The 24763-nt window shown below is 40.3% G+C and overlaps 1 pseudogene; it reads left to right on the top strand.

The window, feature by feature from the left end:
* The first annotated feature begins 19732 nt into the window (after positions 1-19732).
* LOC137297892 (uncharacterized) lies at positions 19733-20906 on the top strand (annotated as a pseudogene).
* Positions 20907-24763: the final 3857 nt, after the last annotated feature.

Genomic DNA, 24763 nt, shown 5'->3' with positions numbered 1-24763 from the left:
TAAGGTGATGCAGATGTCAGACGTTTACCACACACAAGTTTGGGGCTGTCACACTCTGGCTTACCTTTGAAGCGAACTGATACAACGCCTAACTAGGGAGTGCCAATGAGGATAACATAACAAACAGAGGCCTGAAACAAAGAGCCTCTCCAGACTCGATTGACGGATTATTGGTATCTCTTCCCATTCCAAATTCAGGGCTTCGTTATAAAACATATCCTGATATTGAACCGTATATTTGATAACGAATAATGAGTCGTTGCCTCATGCCAAAGAATCTGCATTATACATAGCGTCAGGAGTAACAAGGTACAAGCGCAGCAAAGAGAGAAATTGTCTTTTTGTCATTGAAAACAGTTCTGTTTATGTGCACTTATAGAATGGGAACTTTGTCTGTCAAGAACCGACAGGGGCCATCCGCGTTATACCAAGCCCCGCTTAAATGTCTCATTTATGTTCAAATACCAACTGGTCAACTAAAACACGGCTTCCCGTGTCCTAGCACTCATTCAAGGTGTCCCCGGAAGGAGAATGAAAAACCCAAAGTGTTTCTTTGGCGCCAATCGATTGAACTCATTCTTACTTTCCCACATAGAGTTGTTTGCTCTCGTGATGACTTCGCAGACATTTGTTTTATTACCAGGAAGCACGCAGATGGTCAAGGAATGAAAATCATTCAGAAACACATTTGAACTCGTTGAAGCACAAAGAAGATCATAATTTTATCTGAAGTTGAGGATTCTGTGCTGCTCATCGGTGCACGAGCACTCATATAGAAGCTGACAGCACGTCCAGTGCAGCTGCTGCGGGAGACAAATGACTGAAACGAAAGAAATGTTCCGTGCTACATCCTTAGAATAACCATGTAATATGCTTCTTCTCGAAATTTAAGCCCGTCGTCTTTGAAATTATAGTTTTTAGATGAATAGAAAGGGGTTTGTCCGGCTGAAATGCAGCATGTAATGAATGGTTCTGAAGCAACGAATGTGCCTAAGAGGCTAAAATCAATAAATTCAGCAAATGAACAAGATTGACTGTTGTATTAAACTGTCTCTCTTATTTAATTCCGTCCGTCCGGATCAGAGAGCAGAACATTTGTAACTGACCTTTATTATTGCCTTGTTCTTACAGAAAGGATGGACAAAATGTCACCAATTAGTGTACATAATATCATGAGTAAGGGAATTTAGTTTTGCAGTATTCCAACAATATTCACGCAATACCACGATGAGGGACCCGAGAATGGGCCTCATATACTGTACCCATGAGGGGAATTAAACCCCGGTCTTCCACGTGACGAGTGAACGTTTTAATCAGTAGGCTACCCCACCACTCCCTTAATATCATGAACAGGCAGGACTACGTAGATGATTTCAATACCCGAAAAAGAAGAATATAGAGTAGAATGAGGTACAGCACTCCACTCTCTAACCCTGTACCTTTGGCATCACTGCGTTTGTGAAATATTTGTTCTAATTTCTTTAAATTCATTCTGGTGATGTTTCTATGTACAGAAATAATATGGTCACCCCTAAATATTATATACAGAAATAGCATGGTTACCTCTATCATTTCTTCTACATGAAAGTAACTTTGCATTGTAACATTGACACTCAATGGTAATACTGAATTATTACTCATACTGTCCTCAGACCAAACTAAGTTATTCTAAAATGTCAATAAGTTCGAGTTTGCTAGAAATAGAGAGAAGACCATCATTATGGCATTGACGTTAACCCTACAAAGTCGAACTCTCTAAGTTGACAAGACAGTTACGGAGATACGCAGACGCCAATTAAGACATGAACGATCTTGTGATACTGACGATGCTGCACAGACAACACACATATATTGTGGGCAACAGACAAGCGAGCGTGTGGCCAGGACAGCTGTTGTCATCAATCTGCATGTCTGCGGGGATAGTTAATGCGCTTCTGACGTCTATATGCAGTCCCAGAGAGACCAACATCAGACTGTGTGAAGATTATGAGACGATTACGTCTTATGACCAAACCAGACAGGCTGTGCAACTCCTTGGATAGTCAGCCTCTCATATCTACCATGCTATTTGTCTTGTATATAAGAGCAATGGTAATCCCATTTGCTTTGTGATACCTTACATCATTATGGGAAACGGGTTTGGTTTCAGTACGCCCTTTAAAGTGTTATCAAATATCATCCATCTCATTTACAATTTAGAAGTTATCCAAAGCCTAGCTAGTTTCTGTTTTTTTATCCATGGTTGGTATCATGTGATATCTTTCACTAAGGACCAGCGCTTTAAGATTTAAATGTGAAAATAATAAGCTTTTAATCGAACAGTTGAAAACAGAAATAATCTATTGAAAATGTGATATTTTGTTTCAAGCATTTCATTTGTAGTAGTGTATAGTTTATGCCAAAGAATACATGCATGAAATCGTTCACATAAGCACCAGACGAGGAAACTGGAAGCGGCAGACAAAATCAAAGATACATTAACGAAGCCGTCTAATTGCACTACATAACAACCACTAACTAGACGTCCTCGCCGAACCTGTCCAACCACAAGTAAAAATGTCAATGCATCAAAGCAATTCAAATGTCTGGAACAGAAATAAGGAACAGCGCTTGTGGCAGCATCAAATTAACGTGACTATACAGGCGTCTGACAATGAGGACGCGGTTCAACGAGTCTAGAACTTGTTACTTGTAGTTTTCAAGCCTCGTGCCAGTGGTGGTCTTATGTATCGGGATAGACTTTAGCTGTTAGATTTATCTACATCATAACTTTATGTTACTAGAGAAATATATCGGTGTGGGAACAGCTTGAACTAAACTTGAAAAAAACCGTCAGCTTGTCAGGGCATTGAGTCCTGTTATGTTTATTTTTATTATGCTAGTTGTAATACTGGACCAGATAACTAGTCTTCACAAGATAGTCCAGTGACTGCTCTTGTAAACAACAGTCCACACCTTTGCGATGACCCACAAACTACCAAGACAACGATTCTCACTGATCACTTGGAATTCAGTTGGTCTTGCGACAAACAAGGGCTAACCCGGAATTGAACCCTTATCATTTCCTGGCCTACCTACAAGACGATCGAACCAGCATCTTCCTCCACCGACTTGCCTCCTTTATAGTAAATAAGGCTTTTCTTTATGACAATAAAGCAAATTATGTCCACAATCCCAAGTCCCCCTATACGATGATCTAACCAACAACATATCCTCCTCCGATTTCCCTACACAACGACATAACAAACACCATCTCCTCCTCCGATTTCCCCACACGACGATCTAACCAACACCATGTCCTCCTTCAGCAGCTTCCCTACACGAAGACATAACCAACACCATGTCCTCCTCCTCTGACTTCCCCACACGACGACATAGCCAACACCATCTCCTCCTTCTCAGATTTCCCTACACAACGACATAACCAACACCATGCCCTCCTTCTCAGACTTCCCTACACGACAACATAGCCAACACCATCTCCTCCTTCAGCAGCTTCCCTACACGACGACATAACCAACACCATCTCCTCCTTCTCCGACTTCCCTACAGGAAGACATAACCAACATCATGTCCTCCTTCTCAGACTTCCCTACACGACCACATAACCAACACCATCTCCTCCTTCAGCAGCTTCCCTACAAGACGACATAACCAACACCATGTCCTCCTTCTCAGACTTCCCTGCACAACGACATAACCAACACCATCTCCTCCTTCTCAGACTTCCCTACACGACAACATAGCCAACACCATCTACTCCTTCAGCAGCTTCCCTACACGACGACATAACCAACACCATCTCCTCCTTCTCCGACTTCCCTACACAACGACATAACCAACACCATCTCCTCCTTCTCCGAATTCCTACACGACGACATAACAAACACCATCTCCTCATTCAGCAGCTTCCCTACACGACGACATAACCAACACCATCTCCTCCTCCTCTGACTTCCCCACACGACGACATAACAAACACCATCTCCTCCTCCTCTGACTTCCCCACACAACGACATAACCAACACCGTCTCCTCCTTCTCCGATTCCCCTACACAACGACATAACCAACACCATGTCCTCCTTCTCAGACTTCCCTACACGACGACATAGCCAACACCATCTCCTCCTTCAGCAGCTTCTCTACACGACGACATAACCAACACCATCTCCTCCTTCTCCGACTTCCCTACACAACGACATAACCAACACCATGTCCTCCTTCTCAGACTTCCCTACACGACGACATACCAAACACCATCTCCTCCTTCAGCAGCTTCCCTACACGACGACATAACCAACACCATCTCCTCCTCCTCTGACTTCCCCACATGACGACATAACCAACACCATCTCCTCCTCCTCTGACTTCCCCACACAACGACATAACCAACACCATCTCCTCCTTCTCCGATTTCCCTACACAACGACATAACCAACACCATGTCCTCCTTCTCAGACTTCCCTACACGACGACATAACCAACACCATCTCCTCCTTCTCCGACTTCCCCACACAACGACATAACCAACACCATGTCCTCATTCTCTGACTTCCCCACACAACGACATAACCAACACCATCTCCTCCTTCCCTGTCTTCCCCACACGACGACATACCCAACACCATCTCCTCCTTCAGCAGCTTCCTACACGACGACATAACCATAATTACACGACGATTTTGCCAACGTCATCCGCTAGCTTCCGGGACGACGGTCTGACAAACATTATCCCTGAACGTCTACCTTAACGTCAGTCTGGACACCATAAGCTTCACGTCTCTTGGCCTCAATAAACAACCTCTCTTCCACTCTCCTGTCCTCGCTCTTCTACAAGGTGTCCGTCATTTTCCCCCCAGCGTAATTTTCCACCCCCTCCTAAAACTCATTGTCTCCTCAATATCCGCCATCTCCCCCATTTCCGAGGAGGTTCCGGAGTCTCGCCGTCGTTCGCCACATTGTGCCTTGGGTACGCAGGCCGAGTAATAATGTTAGTAAACAACTTTAAAGTACTTCCACAGCAGGCTGGGCTTAATGGCGGTCTAAGTGCTGAGGAAATATAGTTAACACGGAGTATCGATCTCACCATAGGTGCCGCATGTTTACATATTCCTATTATGAAACTCTTCCTGGCGTCCTATCAAAGAGAAGCAGTTTAAGTCAATTTATCCTGAGACTGTGATAAAAGGATGTGACAAGATGACCGATATTATGTTTGTATTTGAAGTCTTACATTCCCCGGACCCGTGAAGGTGCCGGGGAAGAATAGCCCTTCAGCAACCCATGCTTGCCATAAAAGGTGACTGTGCTTGTCGTAAGAGGCGACTAACAGGATCGGGTGGTCAGCGCCGCTGACTTGGTTGACACATGTCATCGGTGCCCAATTGCTCAGATCGATGCTCATGTTGTTGATCACTGGATTGTCTGGTCCAGACTCGATTATTTACATATAATCAGCCTCGATTATTTACATATAATCAGCCCCACATAGCGGAGACATTGCTGAGTGCGGCGTGAAACTAAACTCACTCACTCACTTAGATTCACTATTCACACAGCATATGGTCGTAGCTTCCTATAAAAGGCACATATGTTTTGCAGGAATTTGACATCAATGATGAACTAAAGGTTCTGGGTCAGCGAGTGAGTGAAAACATACCCTAGCATCGTCAAGTGAGTGAGTTTAATTTTACGCTGCTTTTTAGCAATATTTCAGCAATATCACGGCAGGGGACACCATAAATGGGGTTCGCATTCTGTACCTATACGGTGAATCGAACCCGGGTCTTCGGCGTGACGAGGGAAGGCTGTAACCACTCGGCTACCCCACCATTCCCGATTATTGAGTGTGTGAGTAATAGGGACTATGTTCTGATCAGTGAGTAGGGACGGTGGTAGATGTCTACACGTCATTGACAAACAACATAATGGTAATAATAATAATAGTAATAATGATAAAGACAAAGGACAAAGGTTCTGCTCGGTGGGAATTCAAACACGATTAAAGCGTCAAATGCTGTGCGCTTCGCCACTAACTTCAATGACTCCGAGAAATAAACAAATTAGCCGGACCAAGTTAGCTACCTCTGTATCGGCAACTCACGTCAGCATTTTTTTGCCGCACTATTCACCAGAAGAGGCCAGATCCTGACAATCGTAGATCTAACTTCAGGATTGATGGCTGATCAATAACGACTCTGTTACCGAGAATACCTGATATCGCCAAGGCAATGATCGTGCAAGGACACACCTTCAAAACCGCTTTAATCTGTAACAGAAGGTGCTGAAACACAGATAACATATTAGCCTACACCTGCCAAAGGAATTTGAAAAGTGATCCAATTTGACAACATCTCCAGTCTAATAAAAATGCATACAGTTCCGTTTTATCCAACCATGCCACTAACCCCTTGCAATAAGAAGACGAATTAATTAATTTGGCGTTGCCTAAGCTGTGATCTGGGTGCACTTGTGTTGCCTTGGGTATCTTGCAACAGGTCGTTTTCCTGCATTCTGGTTACATCATGTCATTGAACAAATGCGCCTGATTCTCTGTGTATGTATATATACGAACTGTGAACCTGACAATATCTTAACAATAACATGCTGGACAAAATAAATAAGGATACTGCTATTGTGTCAGTGCGTCAATGAACAAATAGATCATTATTCAGAATTTCAAAATTTATATGTCCCTATTTATTTTGTCCAGTATGCTTTCTGAATAAACCCAACAGTCATTGATATCCTCTAGTATTGATATTTGCTAAATTATTATACCAGGGGCAAAATTGTAGTCAGGTAGTTAAAGGGATTATTGATGAGTCCGAGGTCAAATCCCTAGATGGTGTATCATTCACTTTTGTCATTAAGCACGTGTGTTCAAGAGTTATTATGAGTCTCTATTGGTGTATATCTTTAGTCGAGACGTTGTCATGTCTGTCAAAGTTAGAGAAACATAGACGGGCTGAATGTTTAAGACAGTTCTACACATGCAAGTCAAATCAGCTGAAACCGTATATTATTCATTAAGTACTAAATGCATAGTGAATACACACGGCTCTTAAGTACACGGGTTTAGTAATGACATGCATACAACCCAACGTACACTTCCTCGAACATTATAGGAAAGCAGATTACAAACCATCCACCACTCTCCCTAACGCCCATAAGACCAAACAATCAAACATTTCCAATTTGCAAGGACAGCAGTTTGAAAGTCACGGAACATGAAGCTTAATGGTTAAGTGTGACATTTAACATTACACTCTGATCTCACCAATACATTCATGTTTCATAGCCTTCTTTCAATCTGACCAAAGCAGATTTTTTTCTTCTGCAATCAAAACATCTGACATTTCCAAAGGAAAATTGAAAAAAGCGATGGATTCAAAGCCGGATAACAAAAAAATGCAACACTGTCATGTTTGAAGTATTGATTGGCCCACGTGAAAACATAAAACATTTGCCATTTATGATAACATGAAAACGATTATCTGCGTGAAATGCGTTTCTGTATTTTTATCTGACAATTACACGTGTTTTGAGAAACAGCAACATTTACATGTAGCAGCGGTATCGTATTCAATAAATTTCTTTGAATTGTTATTGTTTTGTGCAGCTGACAGCAATATTTGCCAAAGCCTGACAACCGCGTTACCTTACACGCGTCTTAAAAGCAGTGAAGTGTTTTCAAGACATTCTATCCAACTCCCTGTTGTGCTTAGTTGCTAAATCGGATATTATCGTAATGTTACCATCTCCTTACCATAGACTTCAGCGCGCCCAAAATAAGTCTAGTCGAAATCTGTTTCGGTGGATACTCGAGACTAGGTGTTCTCTGGCCTTGACGCTTTATATTTTCCGTGCCCTAAAGTAATGAGACGTAAAAGTTGATCACTGAAGTTATGATTGGTATGAACCGTTCACTAATCATGCATGCATGGGATTAGGATAAGGAGAACGAATTAAGACAAGTCAAACCTGTACAACAGCTTCAAACATAAAACATCCAATACACCCCGAGACGTTAAATTTACACAAGTTGAGAAAGAAGCATTATTTGGTAACATCGACGTTTCATATTGACGTGCGAAATGAGACAAATCAAACTTGTCAGCGAATCTATATCAATATCGTCCATTAGCCTTTACATTTGCTTAGCTGTTTCAGTGAAACATTGAACACAACGAAACAAATACGCCGAAGAACCATTGTATGGCTTATTATGTACAACATCTCACAGGTACAACATAACAGCTGGCGTATAATTCTGTGAATATTAGATCTTCGCCTGATACTACCTGACTGAAACCGACAGGATGTTCCGTGAGGAGGTGCTAAAAGCATGTTTGAATGTCACTCAATGCTTCCTTGTCAGGTAATTACGGCCAAATGACTTCCATAGAGCTCTCCAACCTCCGGGCTCTGGGCTCATTAACACTTTAAGTAAAGAACATCGAACAGAGTGACAGCAAACGAGTTTAATGTCCAACTCGCTCAGAAATGTCAATAACCGTTGGATGACGTACATCTTGAGGTGATATTGTACCTGGCAAAGACGGACGATGGTTTGGGAATGGATTGACACGAGATGGATAATGCAATCAGGTGCGGATTGAAATGAAACTGTTTCCATTACAACAAATACAGTCAAGGGAGTTCTCATCGGATTCCGTTTTAGTTGTGATTAAATACAGAGGAATGAAACAAGCAGAGTAATGAGAAATATTTATTAAAGCTTTGGTAAATAACAAGTATTGGTCGGTTTTAGGCCGGTATGAGTAAATCGTTAAAGGATGTCCATGTAAATATGAGGACGGAATAATTTATTTGGCGTTGCCTAGGCTACAATCTGACTCTACCGGGGTTAAAAAGTGTACTTGTGACACCGAAGATTTGGATTTGATTACACAGGTGTGTACACTGTGTGAGGTCCATGCCATGACAATGGTGTTCTGTTGCAACAAGTCGTTTTCCTGCTGTATCGTTACATTATGTCACCGAACTCATTCAACTGATTCTTTGTGATTTCAAGTTAGTTACGCCCTAACCTCGTTTGAGTTCCAGCTATGCAGACAGCGAACCTGGCATCACTTCACGAAAATACTTTCTGAAGGTATCTGACCGTAGAGGGCTGATAAGTTGTTATTCCTCTACTATCGACATGCTAAAACTGTTTAAATGAGTGTTGATGAGGTAGAGAGTTGTTTAAAGGGTGCATTAGTCACGCCGAAGGTCCGGGTTCGATGCTTCAGGTGGTCATACTGTGTGAGCTCCATTTCTAGGCATATCTGCTTATACAGTGTTGAAATATTTCTAGGAGTTCCGCACTGAGGTTATCTAGTGGTTAAAGGGCTTACTGGTCCCACCGAAGGTCCAGGTTTCACTTCCCGGATGTTTATGTAAGACAGTTCTAAACACGTGAGTCAAATCGACTGAAAATGTACTGTACTCATCCAGTTGAAAGTGCCAAGAGAATCTAACCAATCAGCGAACCTATATCAGTATCGTCGATTAGACTTTACATTTGCTTAGCTGTTTCAGTGAAACATTGAACAAAACGAAACAACTACGCCAAGGAACCATTGCAAGGCTTATTGTGTGCAACATCTCACAGGTACAACATAACAGCTGGCGTATAATTCTGTGAATATTAGATCTTCGCCTGATACTACCTGACTGAAACCGACAGGATGTTCCGTGAGGAGGTGCTAAAAGCATGTTTGAATGTCACTCAATGCTTCCTTGTCAGGTAATTACGGCCAAATGACTTCCATAGAGCTCTCCAACCTCCGGGCTCTGGGCTCATTAACACTTTAAGTAAAGAACATCGAACAGAGTGACAGCAAACGAGTTTAATGTCCAACTCGCTCAGAAATGTCAATAACCGTTGGATGACGTACATCTTGAGGTGATATTGTACCTGGCAAAGACGGACGATGGTTTGGGAATGGATTGACACGAGATGGATAATGCAATCAGGTGCGGATTGAAATGAAACTGTTTCCATTACAACAAATACAGTCAAGGGAGTTCTCATCGGATTCCGTTTTAGTTGTGATTAAATACAGAGGAATGAAACAAGCAGAGTAATGAGAAATATTTATTAAAGCTTTGGTAAATAACAAGTATTGGTCGGTTTTAGGCCGGTATGAGTAAATCGTTAAAGGATGTCCATGTAAATATGAGGACGGAATAATTTATTTGGCGTTGCCTAGGCTACAATCTGACTCTACCGGGGTTAAAAAGTGTACTTGTGACACCGAAGATTTGGATTTGATTACACAGGTGTGTACACTGTGTGAGGTCCATGCCATGACAATGGTGTTCTGTTGCAACAAGTCGTTTTCCTGCTGTATCGTTACATTATGTCACCGAACTCATTCAACTGATTCTTTGTGATTTCAAGTTAGTTACGCCCTAACCTCGTTTGAGTTCCAGCTATGCAGACAGCGAACCTGGCATCACTTCACGAAAATACTTTCTGAAGGTATCTGACCGTAGAGGGCTGATAAGTTGTTATTCCTCTACTATCGACATGCTAAAACTGTTTAAATGAGTGTTGATGAGGTAGAGAGTTGTTTAAAGGGTGCATTAGTCACGCCGAAGGTCCGGGTTCGATGCTTCAGGTGGTCATACTGTGTGAGCTCCATTTCTAGGCATATCTGCTTATACAGTGTTGAAATATTTCTAGGAGTTCCGCACTGAGGTTATCTAGTGGTTAAAGGGCTTACTGGTCCCACCGAAGGTCCAGGTTTCACTTCCCGGATGTTTATGTAAGACAGTTCTAAACACGTGAGTCAAATCGACTGAAAATGTACTGTACTCATCCAGTTGAAAGTGCCAAGAGAATCTAACCAATCAGCGAACCTATATCAGTATCGTCGATTAGACTTTACATTTGCTTAGCTGTTTCAGTGAAACATTGAACAAAACGAAACAACTACGCCAAGGAACCATTGCAAGGCTTATTGTGTGCAACATCTCACAGGTACAACATAACAGCTGGCGTATAATTCTGTGAATATTAGATCTTCGCCTGATACTACCTGACTGAAACCGACAGGATGTTCCGTGAGGAGGTGCTAAAAGCATGTTTGAATGTCACTCAATGCTTCCTTGTCAGGTAATTACGGCCAAATGACTTCCATAGAGCTCTCCAACCTCCGGGCTCTGGGCTCATTAACACTTTAAGTAAAGAACATCGAACAGAGTGACAGCAAACGAGTTTAATGTCCAACTCGCTCAGAAATGTCAATAACCGTTGGATGACGTACATCTTGAGGTGATATTGTACCTGGCAAAGACGGACGATGGTTTGGGAATGGATTGACACGAGATGGATAATGCAATCAGGTGCGGATTGAAATGAAACTGTTTCCATTACAACAAATACAGTCAAGGGAGTTCTCATCGGATTCCGTTTTAGTTGTGATTAAATACAGAGGAATGAAACAAGCAGAGTAATGAGAAATATTTATTAAAGCTTTGGTAAATAACAAGTATTGGTCGGTTTTAGGCCGGTATGAGTAAATCGTTAAAGGGTGTCCATGTAAATATGAGGACGGAATAATTTATTTGGCGTTGCCTAGGCTACAATCTGACTCTACCGGGGTTAAAAAGTGTACTTGTGACACCGAAGATTTGGATTTGATTACACAGGTGTGTACACTGTGTGAGGTCCATGCCATGACAATGGTGTTCTGTTGCAACAAGTCGTTTTCCTGCTGTATCGTTACATTATGTCACCGAACTCATTCAACTGATTCTTTGTGATTTCAAGTTAGTTACGCCCTAACCTCGTTTGATTTCCAGCTATGCAGACAGCGAACCTGGCATCACTTCACGAAAATACTTTCTGAAGGTATCTGACCGTAGAGGGCTGATAAGTTGTTATTCCTCTACTATCGACATGCTAAAACTGTTTAAATGAGTGTTGATGAGGTAGAGAGTTGTTTAAAGGGTGCATTAGTCACGCCGAAGGTCCGGGTTCGATGCTTCAGGTGGTCATACTGTGTGAGCTCCATTTCTAGGCATATCTGCTTATACAGTGTTGAAATATTTCTAGGAGTTCCGCACTGAGGTTATCTAGTGGTTAAAGGGCTTACTGGTCCCACCGAAGGTCCAGGTTTCACTTCCCGGATGTTTATGTAAGACAGTTCTAAACACGTGAGTCAAATCGACTGAAAATGTACTGTACTCATCCAGTTGAAAGTGCCAAGAGAATCTAACCAATCAGCGAACCTATATCAGTATCGTCGATTAGACTTTACATTTGCTTAGCTGTTTCAGTGAAACATTGAACAAAACGAAACAACTACGCCAAGGAACCATTGCAAGGCTTATTGTGTGCAACATCTCACAGGTACAACATAACAGCTGGCGTATAATTCTGTGAATATTAGATCTTCGCCTGATACTACCTGACTGAAACCGACAGGATGTTCCGTGAGGAGGTGCTAAAAGCATGTTTGAATGTCACTCAATGCTTCCTTGTCAGGTAATTACGGCCAAATGACTTCCATAGAGCTCTCCAACCTCCGGGCTCTGGGCTCATTAACACTTTAAGTAAAGAACATCGAACAGAGTGACAGCAAACGAGTTTAATGTCCAACTCGCTCAGAAATGTCAATAACCGTTGGATGGCATACATCTTGAGGTGATATTGTACCTGACAAAGGAAGAGGCTGGCTTGGATGAACGTGTAGAATGGACTGAATCTAGAATAATACGCAGTCAGATGCAGATAAAAATGAAATTGCAATGTGCTGCTATTGGTACAAATGAGTTTACGGGAGTGCCAATCAGATTCTGTTTTAGCTGTGATTGAATGCAGAAAAATATTGTTGTTAGATAATGAGAAATCTTAAAATTGAATATTAAAACTTTTAAAAGTGGACATTGTTCGACTTTTGGTCTGTGAGGGGAACATATGAACATGAACATAGACAGAAATATTAAGTTTGCACTGCCTTAGCTACCACCTGATTTCACTTCGGTTTTCCCGCAACAGGTCAGTTTCAAGCAGTCTGGTGATATAAAAACTACAGCATGTCAATGAACTCCTTCACCTGATTCCAAGCGAATGTAATCTAATTTCAAGTCAGCCTGAGGATGTGGAAAGAGTTGGCGGTTTTGTTGCTATCTTACCTTTATCAAAGAGCGACAATATAAAAGGCAAAATACGATTTCACCTTACCACTGGTCACTGATGAGTTAAAAGGGTAATACACCGGCTTAATAGGTAAGTGAATATGTTTCGTCTTACGCCACTTTAAAAACAATCGCCAGAAGCTGGTTTCACACATTGTACCCATGTAGGGAATCGAACCCGGATTTTCATCGCGACGAGCGAACGCTTTCTCCACCAGGCTACCCCATTTGTACTCATGAGCAGGTAAAATTAGATATGTCATATTTCTGCGTCGGTTTGACATTAAATAGCAATTTTACATCTTCTAGGATATCGTTAGTTTCTATTATTTCCACATATAACACCTTGAGAAATGACGTGATCCGTACATATTATTACCTCAGAAACTAAACCGCTAGATAAAGAATTACCTCCCCGTTGCACGAACCCAATGGCCTATTTCAACATGCACTATTTTATACTTGTCAAGTTTTTGTTGCTTTCTGAAGATTTTTTTCAGTACATAATTAAGATCCTTTGCTACAATGCAGTTGTCATGATAACGATGCGGCTGGCACCGAAACAATTAAGTCGTTATATCTTCCTATGGTCGTATTATTGAACATTCATCGTTGGTAGCCCCGAAGAACAAATATTTACAATAATCAAGTTGTATTCTTATTTAATTACAACGCAACGAATACTACATGTTTGGGTATATGAAATCAGATAGTATAAAATATGTCCATAAAAAGCTAATTATTGAACCATCTGCCGTAATAAGTCCTATTTTGTAGTACATTTATAACCATTCAACAGAATATCCCGTTGTCTTGATTGAAGTCAATCACCTGCTACCGATATATCCAAGTTCATATCGTAGCCTTTTCTTCCAACAGTCTACATCCCTTAATACACAGGCCTTTCTGAGAATAGATGGTTCAGCCCTGGTCAAACGAATCAATCATAAAGTGACCCTTATTACGGAATTTGGCATGTCTTTTCACAATGACCCCTGAGTGTGAGTACCTACCTTCCTCTTCGCTCCCTGTTTCCCTCCCACTACCGTTATTTTCTTAATTCCCACTTTATTCACTTTATTTATTTATTTATTTATTTATTTATTTATTTATTTATTTATTTGTTTGTTTATTTTTTATTCATTCATTCATTCATTCATTCATTCATTCATTCATTCATTCATTCATTCTTATATATTTAATTTTGGTTTATATTTTAGCCAAACGATGCTTCTCCTATACAGCTTATATACAAAATACATTTCCAGCTTTTCTTTGCTTGAAATTCGTTTGCGTCCCGTATCCCTACAGTTCGACATACCTGGTACCTAATTCACGGGCACTCATCTGCATCCTCTTCAAGAAATATAGTCATGAGATCCGTGCTTCCTTTCAAAATACTTGTCACAGAAAAACGAACTTCCAAACGAGTTTCTACCTCAGGGAACGCTCGTACTTTTTCCTATTTCACATTTCACAATCAACAGGGTTTACCCGAGAGTACATACTCAACGCTTTCCGCAACAGTCGGAAGTCATATGAATACAGTGGAGGTCGGCTGTGGCTGCGGTCAACGGCGGATTGTCCCAGCATGTTAATGAATATTGTACATTAACTAAATATAGGTCAGGCAAGATCCGACCTACTTCCCTGTGGCCTAATGACTAAATGCCGTGTTCAATCGTGCAGTAGGAAGTTCGTCACTTTCGTGATTGATTGGCGAGTTTAGTCATGTAATCTTCAGTTCATAAAACATAGCAACTTTCCTCATCAAAAGACAATTCATGTCATAGATAAAAAGTTTTATGCCTCTTCTCTAATAGTTGATGGTCATGAAATATTGTAATTATGTCGAAGAATGTATTGCCAAAAGAAAGAACACAATGCAGGGCTTCAACTTGAAATAAGAAGTCTTTAAATCTCCGCTCATAATTCGTTGAACACTAGAAGCTGTCAAAACCGGCATCTGTTCACTCCGGCAAGTTGTCCACACTGGCATAAAACCTCATCCCATCCGTGGCTTGTACGTTTATCATCACCTCTACAATCCAGCACATTGTCTTAACCGGATTGTTTCTTCAGTCCCAGTGAGTGCCGGTTTTGACAGCTTCCACTGTATATGTAAGGAATCTATCAGACCTTCTCCGCTGTCTTCAGTAGTGCGGTCCTTAATAACCGAGTGTAAAACCAAATAATCCAGTGAGTGACGTCATGAACATCGATCTTACGTCAAGCATTGTAATACACAATATGAGCCTGTACCGATAAAACATGAATAACTACTTTGAATTGGTGACTGATATTTAAGCTGTAAGAAAAGTCCCCATTTTTCATCTGCTACCCGAAAAGCGTTATGTCAGACACTGAAAATGTGTGTACCTTGATGTTGCCAAATGTGATCGCCATGCGATGTAACTTGATCAGTGTTGTACAACTATGTTATCGGTCCTCTACATTAATCAGTTCATGATCAGACAATCCGGCGGTTGATAATTAGTATGTGCAAAGCTTCACACCATCCTGATATGAAGTCGCACAAACATCCAAGTCAACAAGCCTGAACAAATTTCTGATTTAAATATACCGATAAATACAGATTTCTGACGGTCAATACTGACCCAGATATCCCACGGTTGTGCTGTGCTTTGAGAGAAATGATAAACATTACTTTTAACGTAAAACGCACATATCTGATTTGTGATACTTAACGCACAAATACTATAGTACACTAAAGTAGAACTGATTTTGAATATCTTGATTCCGTTTGAAAGCTCAATCATCATTTATTTCAAACTGTCTGATGAACGTGTTCAGGTAAATATTACATGCAATTTCGTTTATTTAAGGCAAGATTCCAATAGTGCTAAGAAAAGGTTTTAATCAAAACGCGTGCCTTCGGCGCTCGACAGGAACTAAAACTGAGTAATCGTGATGCATGGTTTTACTATCAAGACTATCGACATTCGTTGCAGCGAATATAAAAATCCATAGTGAAGTTGGTCACAGGTATTTTGACATAATCGGTGATCTTGAAAACATTTTCTTTCTTAAGGTACCCGTGAAGATCCGGGTTAGAATTGATCTTCTGCAATCAATGCTTCTCGTAAGAGGCGACTAACGGGATCGAGTGGTCAGGCTCGCAGTGGTCATACACATGTCATCGCACCCGATTTGCGTGAATCGATACTCGTGGTGTTGATCACTCGATTGTCTGGTCCAAACACGAATATTTACAGACAGCCTTAATATTGCTGGGTGAGGCATAAAACCAAACTCATTCACTTACCCCTTACTTCAGGATCCTTTGCAAAAAATCCGATAACGTTATTTGATTGCATTGATTTTGTTTGGCCTCTGATTTATGATACGTGAAGAAAGAATTTAAAAGATGTGAAACTGTTAGATTTCCAACATACATTTCTGCACGGAATTGTTTATACCAAAAAAGAAGGTTTTATGGGGATTCTGTTTGACAAAACAATATGTTCTTTTTGCAATGATTCTGTTAAGACCTTATGCCATATATTTTGGGATTGTGATGAAACCCAAACTTTTCTGGATGGAACTTGAACAGTCGATTACGACACGTATCCAAACATATAAGTTGACCAAAAAAATTATTTGGTTTGGCTTCTTTAAGTAAGAACCTATTATTGAATCACATAATCTTATCTGCTAAGAGATATATTTACAATTGCTCTTTAAAAAAAACAGTTCCAAAAGTTGACAATTATAATTACTAGATATTGAAAGACATATTTACCACTGAAGCATTCATATCCAAGAAGAAGAATAATGGTGAAAGCTTTTTAGACAAATGGTTTTCCTCTCATCCCTTAATTTAACCCTGAATGACTGTTTAACGAAACATATTACTGATATTTGATGTATTTAATGTACTCTATCTCTACTGAGCCCAGTAGCTGCTGTGTACACATATTCATTCCTACGCTCTTTCATGTTTCAGTACTTATTTCTTTGTGAAAAATAAAAACTAATTAATAAAAAAAAATTAAAAAACATTAATGTGCTGATACCAGTATCTGTTGTTCTCGAAGAGATGCATGTTTCCTTGCTAAACAGTGGCAACTGGGGACATGAGCAAGCTGTGTAAGGCGCCGCAGTAGTAAGCGAAAGGTGTCTGGATCGATCCCCACTTGTGACCGGTTTAAGAACCTTGGAACTAACACTACTTTTTTAGTGTACTAACACTAACTTTTTTAGAGTTGTCACAACCACTAGTGTGCAGTACGCAACCCCGTGTACTTTAAAGAGCCCACTCATCCGATGGCCGGTGACCAGATGGTGGACACACGAACATGTGCAGACGCCATGTTGCGGGTATAGTAATGTGTAGTATCATTGGGCAAAATACTGTCACTACGTGTCCAGTTCACTCAGCTGCAAATGGGTACCTTGTGAAGATGAAGCTGGGTGATAACTCGCTGTGCCTAACAGACTGCACAAGTTGGATTCTCCCAAGGGAGTTCAGGGGGTTAAAGGAATACCAGAAAAAAAGACAGTTGATCATTGGAACACTCAAGCACTTTTAGCATGTACTAGTCTCGTAGATATGAGTTGCTATATAAATATCTTACCTTGTCATACCCCTTTACAAACACTGGGTACAATGTGTGAAGCCCATTTTCTGGTGTCCCCCGCCGTGATATTGCTGGAATATTGCTAAAAAGCGGCGTAAAACTAAACTCACTCAAAAGCACAAAATCATGTTATCAATCAGAAGACCATTTACTAGGTAAGTATTATAAGTATTTGTTTTGAACCGAATTCGATAGGTTAACATTAATCGTGGGAAATGGTATTTTCATTGTTTAAGTGATCGACGTTATAAAACGAAACAGTGAGTTTAGATACATCGCCACATCTCAGTCATATCGGGACTAGAGAGCTATACATCCATGACAAATGTATATCAACAGTATAAAATATTTTATAAGCAGGAAATTAATAAAGATAACACGGCCCCATTGTGAGCGCTTATCGAGTTTTGAATATCCCCGTCAACAAATAGATCATTTCAAACGAAGCGAGGGTATCCATCGTAAAGGCGCCGAGACATTCCTGAGGATAATGGAACGTTACTGGTGATTTTACTGTCGCTTTGCTGGATTCCTGAAATCAATCCAGTTGCCTGATTCTATTCTGAATATTATTGGGTCTTGGGCGGTCAAATGGCTAGTTGACAAACAGAGCAAGAATCACTAGCTTAGCAACATCCTAACACAAGCGGGTCACGCATGTTAATATGGCTACAGTTTTGCTAGCCTGTGATCCTGCGGCCTCATTCACCGGAACCCATGGGGAACTCAGCGTTATAGATAATTTAGTATATAGCTCCATAATTTATACTAGAAATCAGTGAAACTGCGCACTGGTATCGCTTTCCATTCAGGAGGTCATTACTGCAGATGGACACTGATGTTGGTGTCGCAGACAATGAGACCTGGATACATCACTTTCAACCAGAAACAAAACTACTGTCAAAACAGTGGAAGCATCCTGATTCACCAGCTCCGAAGAAAGTCAAATCTGTTCCTTCAGCTGGAAAGGTGATGGCATCAGTCTTTTGGGATTCCAGGGGTATTCTGCTCATTGATTATCTTGAAAAAGGTCAGACTATCAACGGCAGATACTATGCTGATCTACCGCGATTGTGGCTTCATATCCGCTGTGACTGATTTTTTAGGGTAGCTGAAGAAGATTTCTTCCTGACCGGGATTCGGGCATTGCAGCATCGCTGGCAAAAATGTGTGAACTTGGAAGGGGACTATGTAGAAAAATAAATTACAAACGTGGACTTTGTAACTTTTTTTCACAGTGAGGCTTAGAACTTTTCAGCCAACCCTCGTGGTACTCCAAAACAGATTTTGGTGACACACATATAATTTCTGAAACATTTGTTGGGTCGGCTTGGGTGAGACAGTCGTCGGACGTGTCTATAGCTATAGAGTATTTATAGACAGACAGACAGACAGACAGACAGACAGACATACAGATATTTTATTAGAGTCTCACCCCTTTTGAAAAGTAAAAAATAAAATATACATTAAAAGCATGTTTATAAGAGCTGTCCACTTAGGGTTATGAGAGACTAGTAAGAACTAAAATAGTAAGGTACATGCATCAGTAAAATACAAATTACTTAGCTTTTATATGAAACACATTTTCTGCAGGATTTGGCGGTGGCAAATACAATTTCTGGACTGGACATAACAAATCTAATTTTTTCACAGTCATTAAAATTTACAACATTTTTACATTTTTCAATACTTACAGATAAAAGCTTTTTATATGTATCACACTACATAATTGCTGAAAACGGAATCCTCATTGAACTTTATATACCATATTAACGTGGACAATTGTGTATGACACGAGGTGTGCAATGGATGGCCAAGTTCACTGTGATTTCACACACACTCTGGACCCCGTACCTGATCACTTAGGACATACTCAACACGCACAATTCAACGGGCAAGGGAATGTTTTGGATCTCAGTACCAGGTCAGTACTGACACTAGCCAACCCATCTGGGTTAAGACACTATTCGACCAAATGAAGCATCTCACAGGTATGGTCCATTTTTGTCAACAACGTATGCAATGTGTCGAAAATATCGACTGTAAAGTTACTCACACGGACAAGAAACTTACATCGCTTGATCGTTCGATCATGGAGACCATATCACGTGTTGACAAACTTGAAACGTGTGTGAAAACTGCAGTTTCAAAGTGTGAAGATGTTAAATCTGAAACTCAGAAACCAAATCACAACATGAGGGAACTAGAAAATTTTTACACTGAAGACCGTGATCGAACTACGAGAGATTTTGATGATGTTTTCCATGATATTGATAATATATATCAAGATCAGAGAGACATGAAGGAAGCAGTAATTGATCTCAAAACCAGATCTATGAGAAACTATCAACTATTTCATGGAATTCCAGAAATGCCAGGAGAGGACTCAAGGGTGATTGTGAAAACATTTATTAAAAATGATTTCAAATGTAGTACCGAAATCAATCTGCTACGGGTGCACAGAACTGGGCCACGTACGTCACAAAAACCTCGCACCATAGCTGCAAAATTTGCCAATCCTGATGAGCGCTGGGAGATCTTAACCAGCAGCAAGGCACTGGAAAATACCAGTTATGGAATCAGTGAAGAGTTTCCCCCTGAAATTGTTCAGAGACGTAAAGAACTAATGCCAATGTTCAAAGAGTGAGTGAGTGAGTGGGTGGGTTTAGTTTTACACCGCACTCTGCAATATTCCAGCTATATGGCGGTAGTCTGTAAATAATCGGGTCTAGACCAGACAATCCAGTGATCAACAACATGAGCATCGATCTGAGCAATTGGGAACCGACCGCGATGACATGTGTCAGCCAAGTCAGCGAGCCTGTCCACCCGATCTCGTTTGTCGCCTCTTACGACAAGTATAGATAGTCGCCTTTTGTGGCAAGCATGACTTGCTGAAGGCCTATTCTACCACGGGACCTTCACGGGTAATGTTCAAAGAAGCCAAGAGACGAGGTATGCGAGCCAACCTGACAGTGAACAGACTGTACATCAAAGGACGAAGGTATTATCCTGGTGACAACCCTTTTGAAACCTGGTGGGATATCGGCGGTCAACCCAACAGAATGTCTTATGCTCATGCTGCAAGCCAAAACGACAGTCCACCAAACAAGGTACCGAGACTCGACCAGACTCAAAATCAGATATGATCCGACGATGACAGTCAACAATTCTGTGACCTGCAGGACACCGATAATGCGCCTACAACAAGTGCAACGCGACATAACACAACCATGTCTGTGGACCATACTGTCACACGTAGTGACTCGATCAACATACTCTATATTAACGTATGTGGACTAAAAACCAGGTTATTAATTTCGGAATTCAGAAACATGCTGGAGGACTCTAGTAAAGTATGCTTCGTGGAAACAAAATTAGACAGGCATGACCTTATTGACATACCAGGATTTACAATATTCTACCACAACAGAACAACGGACAATACCAGAAATCCAGGAGGAATATTACCTGCGATCAGATCTGATATCACAAGTCACTTCAAAAGGTTGGAGTGTGAGTCTGAGTATATTCTCTGGTTTGAAACACCAAGTGAGTTTCTACAAGTGACAGATTATGAACAAAATGGCACTGTGAACATCAGTGTAACATATATACTCCCTGAGGGATCACGATATTACACAGACGGAACTTTCTCCCAGATAAATTCTGAAATATCAACCAAATCTGAAAATATACCAGTTGTTGGTGATATGAACTCGCGAACAAGTACTTTACGAGATTATATCACTGTTGAGTATGAAATCGTCACCGAATATTTATTACCTGATGAAATATGTGACTTCATTGAAGACGCTGAAAAACTTGAATCAGCTGATATCTCACTCGAGAGATTTAATCAAGACAAAGGCAAAGTTAATTCACACATATATAAACTCCTTGAACTGTGTAAAAACAGTAACATGTATATTGTCAACGGTAGAATCGGAGCAGACAAAGGTATAGGTGATGTAACTTGTATAGGGGTTAGTTTAGTAGATTATTATTCAGCCGCAAGCGCAAATGTCCTACGAGCTATGAAAAACTTTAAAGTGCACGACTTTAACCCATTATACTCTGATATCCACGCTCCCATATCCTCATCCTTTTCAGTTTCACAAAGCAATACAAGTGAAGGCAAGCACGCCGCTCTCGACCATGTAAGCCACATTCGCAAATGGAACAAAACACTTGTTCATGGATTACGTAGATGCCATTGACAGAGACATTGTCGACTATATTGATAGTAACTTATATTGTTAATAACTCTATTGTTAATAACAAGCAATCCACTTGTTGTTATCTCCGCAATAAACGATAAAATAAGCAATATACATGTCACCACAGCCGGTAGAGTATTTGGGTTTGTTCAAAAGGGAAAATTTTAAAACTCCAAAAAAAGAAAAAGCTGTCTTTTGTCGGAAAACAATGTAAAATATTACGAGGAAAATACTTTGAGTCGCTAAAGGTGTTCGAAAGCTATCGCAGCGCTTCAAATGAAAGAAGACTAATAAAAGTCGGTAAAGAATACAAACGCTGCCTTTTAAAATTTTCAAAATTACACTCCAAATTTAGTAAACAAGAAAAGTCGAATCCTCGTTCATTTTGGAAACTACTAAAAAGCTTCCGGGCAAAAAATTACTTGTTGATTGTTTCAAAATGTTAAACAAAGACCCAGGAAATGTTGCTTTAGACATTAACTCTATTAACGATTTCAACATTAATGACAGTGCACTGTTAAATGGCGCCATAAAAAGGGAAAAATCATTGCCTCAGTTACAAAACTGAAAAATAATAAAGCTGCCGGGCTTGATGATGTCATAAACGAGTATATTTCCTCCTCCATTGATATATTTTTAGACATTTATGAAAAATTGTTTAACATGGTTTTAGATACAGGGAGTTTTCCAGAAAGCTGGTTAACTGTTTTGTTGCCCCTGTTCTTTATGGGTGTGAATTGTGGGGCTTAAGTAATAATTCGTGGGTAGAAAATGTTCTTTTAAAATTTCTAAAGGAACTTCTCCCCTCATTCATGGTTTATGGAGAAGTGGGGAGATACCCGATGGAAATTACCGAAATTAAATCACGAATGCTTCTCTTTTGGGGAACACTCGTTTCAGGAAAGGCCTCTAAATTTTCTCTCCTAGTCTATAAGTTACTGTATAATGATACAACCCATAATACCTCTAGCTATAAATGAGCTATATTTGGGCTACACAGGCATGTCAAAATATAACTCATCATAAAAGCACTTGTAGTAAACAGACTTGAGGGCATCAATATACAGACCTGGATCTCAAACACAGAAAAATCAAGAGGCGCTGTTTATAATATCCTTAAAAATTCTGAATTCAAATATGAAGCCTATCTGAATTTATAACATTATATTATCGGAGGACGTTATTTAATTTCAGAACCTCAAACCATTATCTTCCAGTTGAAACCGGACGATGGATTAAGACCCCCAGGAATGAAACATTATGTACTCTCTGTAATACCAACGATATTGGAGATGAATTTCACTTTTTGTTTATCTGCTCTACTTTGACCCAAAAAAGAAAAATATATATTAACAGGTATTTCTGTAGAAACCCAAATATGTACGAAATGAACCAGCTATTTTGCTCAAACAAACAAGGAACAGTCAGGAAATTAGCAATATTCTGCAAAATAACAATGTCTCATTATAAGCAATGCCACCACAAAAGACAACCGATAACACACGAGTGTAAAATTGTTTATTAACTGGTTAAATGTATGTACAAACGGCTCATGTCTGCAATCAAACTGCAATCAAACGATATGTACATATGTATATATGATCATTTATGTTTCACAACTGTATTTAAGTAATACATTGTGATGTAACCTTGTACCTTGTATGTCACAGACCACGGCCGGAGTGTAAATAAAGTTCAGTTCTGCAACAGAGAAAAATGGCAAGTCTTTCTACATGCGAGCGAAGCTGGCAAAGGTGGGCAACGCGATTCCTTCGCTTCGGAAAATACTTTTTATGTAAACAAATATATCGCCACAATCAAAGTTAGACACCCATTTCATCACAGGGTTTTGCTCTCAAACGTCTAGGATGGATCATATTTAATAATCATAATATATTTTGTTCAACATATTAACCGCTACTCATGCATATCTAATGGGGCATCGCTTCCAACAACCCTGCCGGCTTCCGGTTCAGTGGAGTGAACGGGAGTGGTATTTTGTTTTGATATTTGTGGTCATTTTCTCTTATTTACACAACCCTATTTTCACGACAGTTTGCCTGAGTTTGAACTCAACAACAGTGTGTGGCTGTCTATGACCTCCATCAACTTTGTGAAGTCGTGAGGTCGTGTACTCAGGAAGAGGGTGCATTGTGTTAGCTTGAAGAATTTATGCTCAACGTTGTGTATTGCTCGTAACATCGTTGCTGTTTAGATGTATAATGCTATCATCCTAATCGGATGTGTACCGCTCATTAATTCATAGACCTACTTATTAATGGAATTAAAAATGACTCTTTGAAAGTAAGATAACATTATTGTTTGCCTCCTTATCACTTTCTTCTGTGTTTAAAGAAACGATGAGCTAAATGTACGGCCGCTCAGGGCTTACGTTCTTGATTAGTCCTGTTAGTCATACATATTATTAAACTAGACAAAGTTTACCAGTATTTTTTAACGGTATGTGTTATTGAAAACTGGAAATTTACAGACCATCTGACCACGTTCCTCAATCTGTCAATAGGTGTCTTCACATTGCCTTCACCCAAAGTGAGTGAGTATGGTTTTACGTCACTTTTAGCAAGTCACGGCGGGGTCACCAGAAATGGGTTCCACACATTGTAGCCATGTGGGAATGAATCGAAGCCGGATCATCGGCGTGACGAGCGAACACTTTAACCACTTGCCCCCTACCTTCTGTTAGAAGTGGTACATGGATATGGGAACAGTAAATAACACTGACTTTGGTCACTGTGTATTTAAATACTGAGTGCGTTCTTCATATT

This window comes from Haliotis asinina, chromosome 10 (assembly GCF_037392515.1).
Source record: "Haliotis asinina isolate JCU_RB_2024 chromosome 10, JCU_Hal_asi_v2, whole genome shotgun sequence".
NCBI lineage: Eukaryota > Metazoa > Mollusca > Gastropoda > Lepetellida > Haliotidae > Haliotis > Haliotis asinina.
The sequence above is the reverse complement of the archived record's forward strand: the minus strand, read 5'-3'. Positions and strand labels throughout refer to the sequence as shown.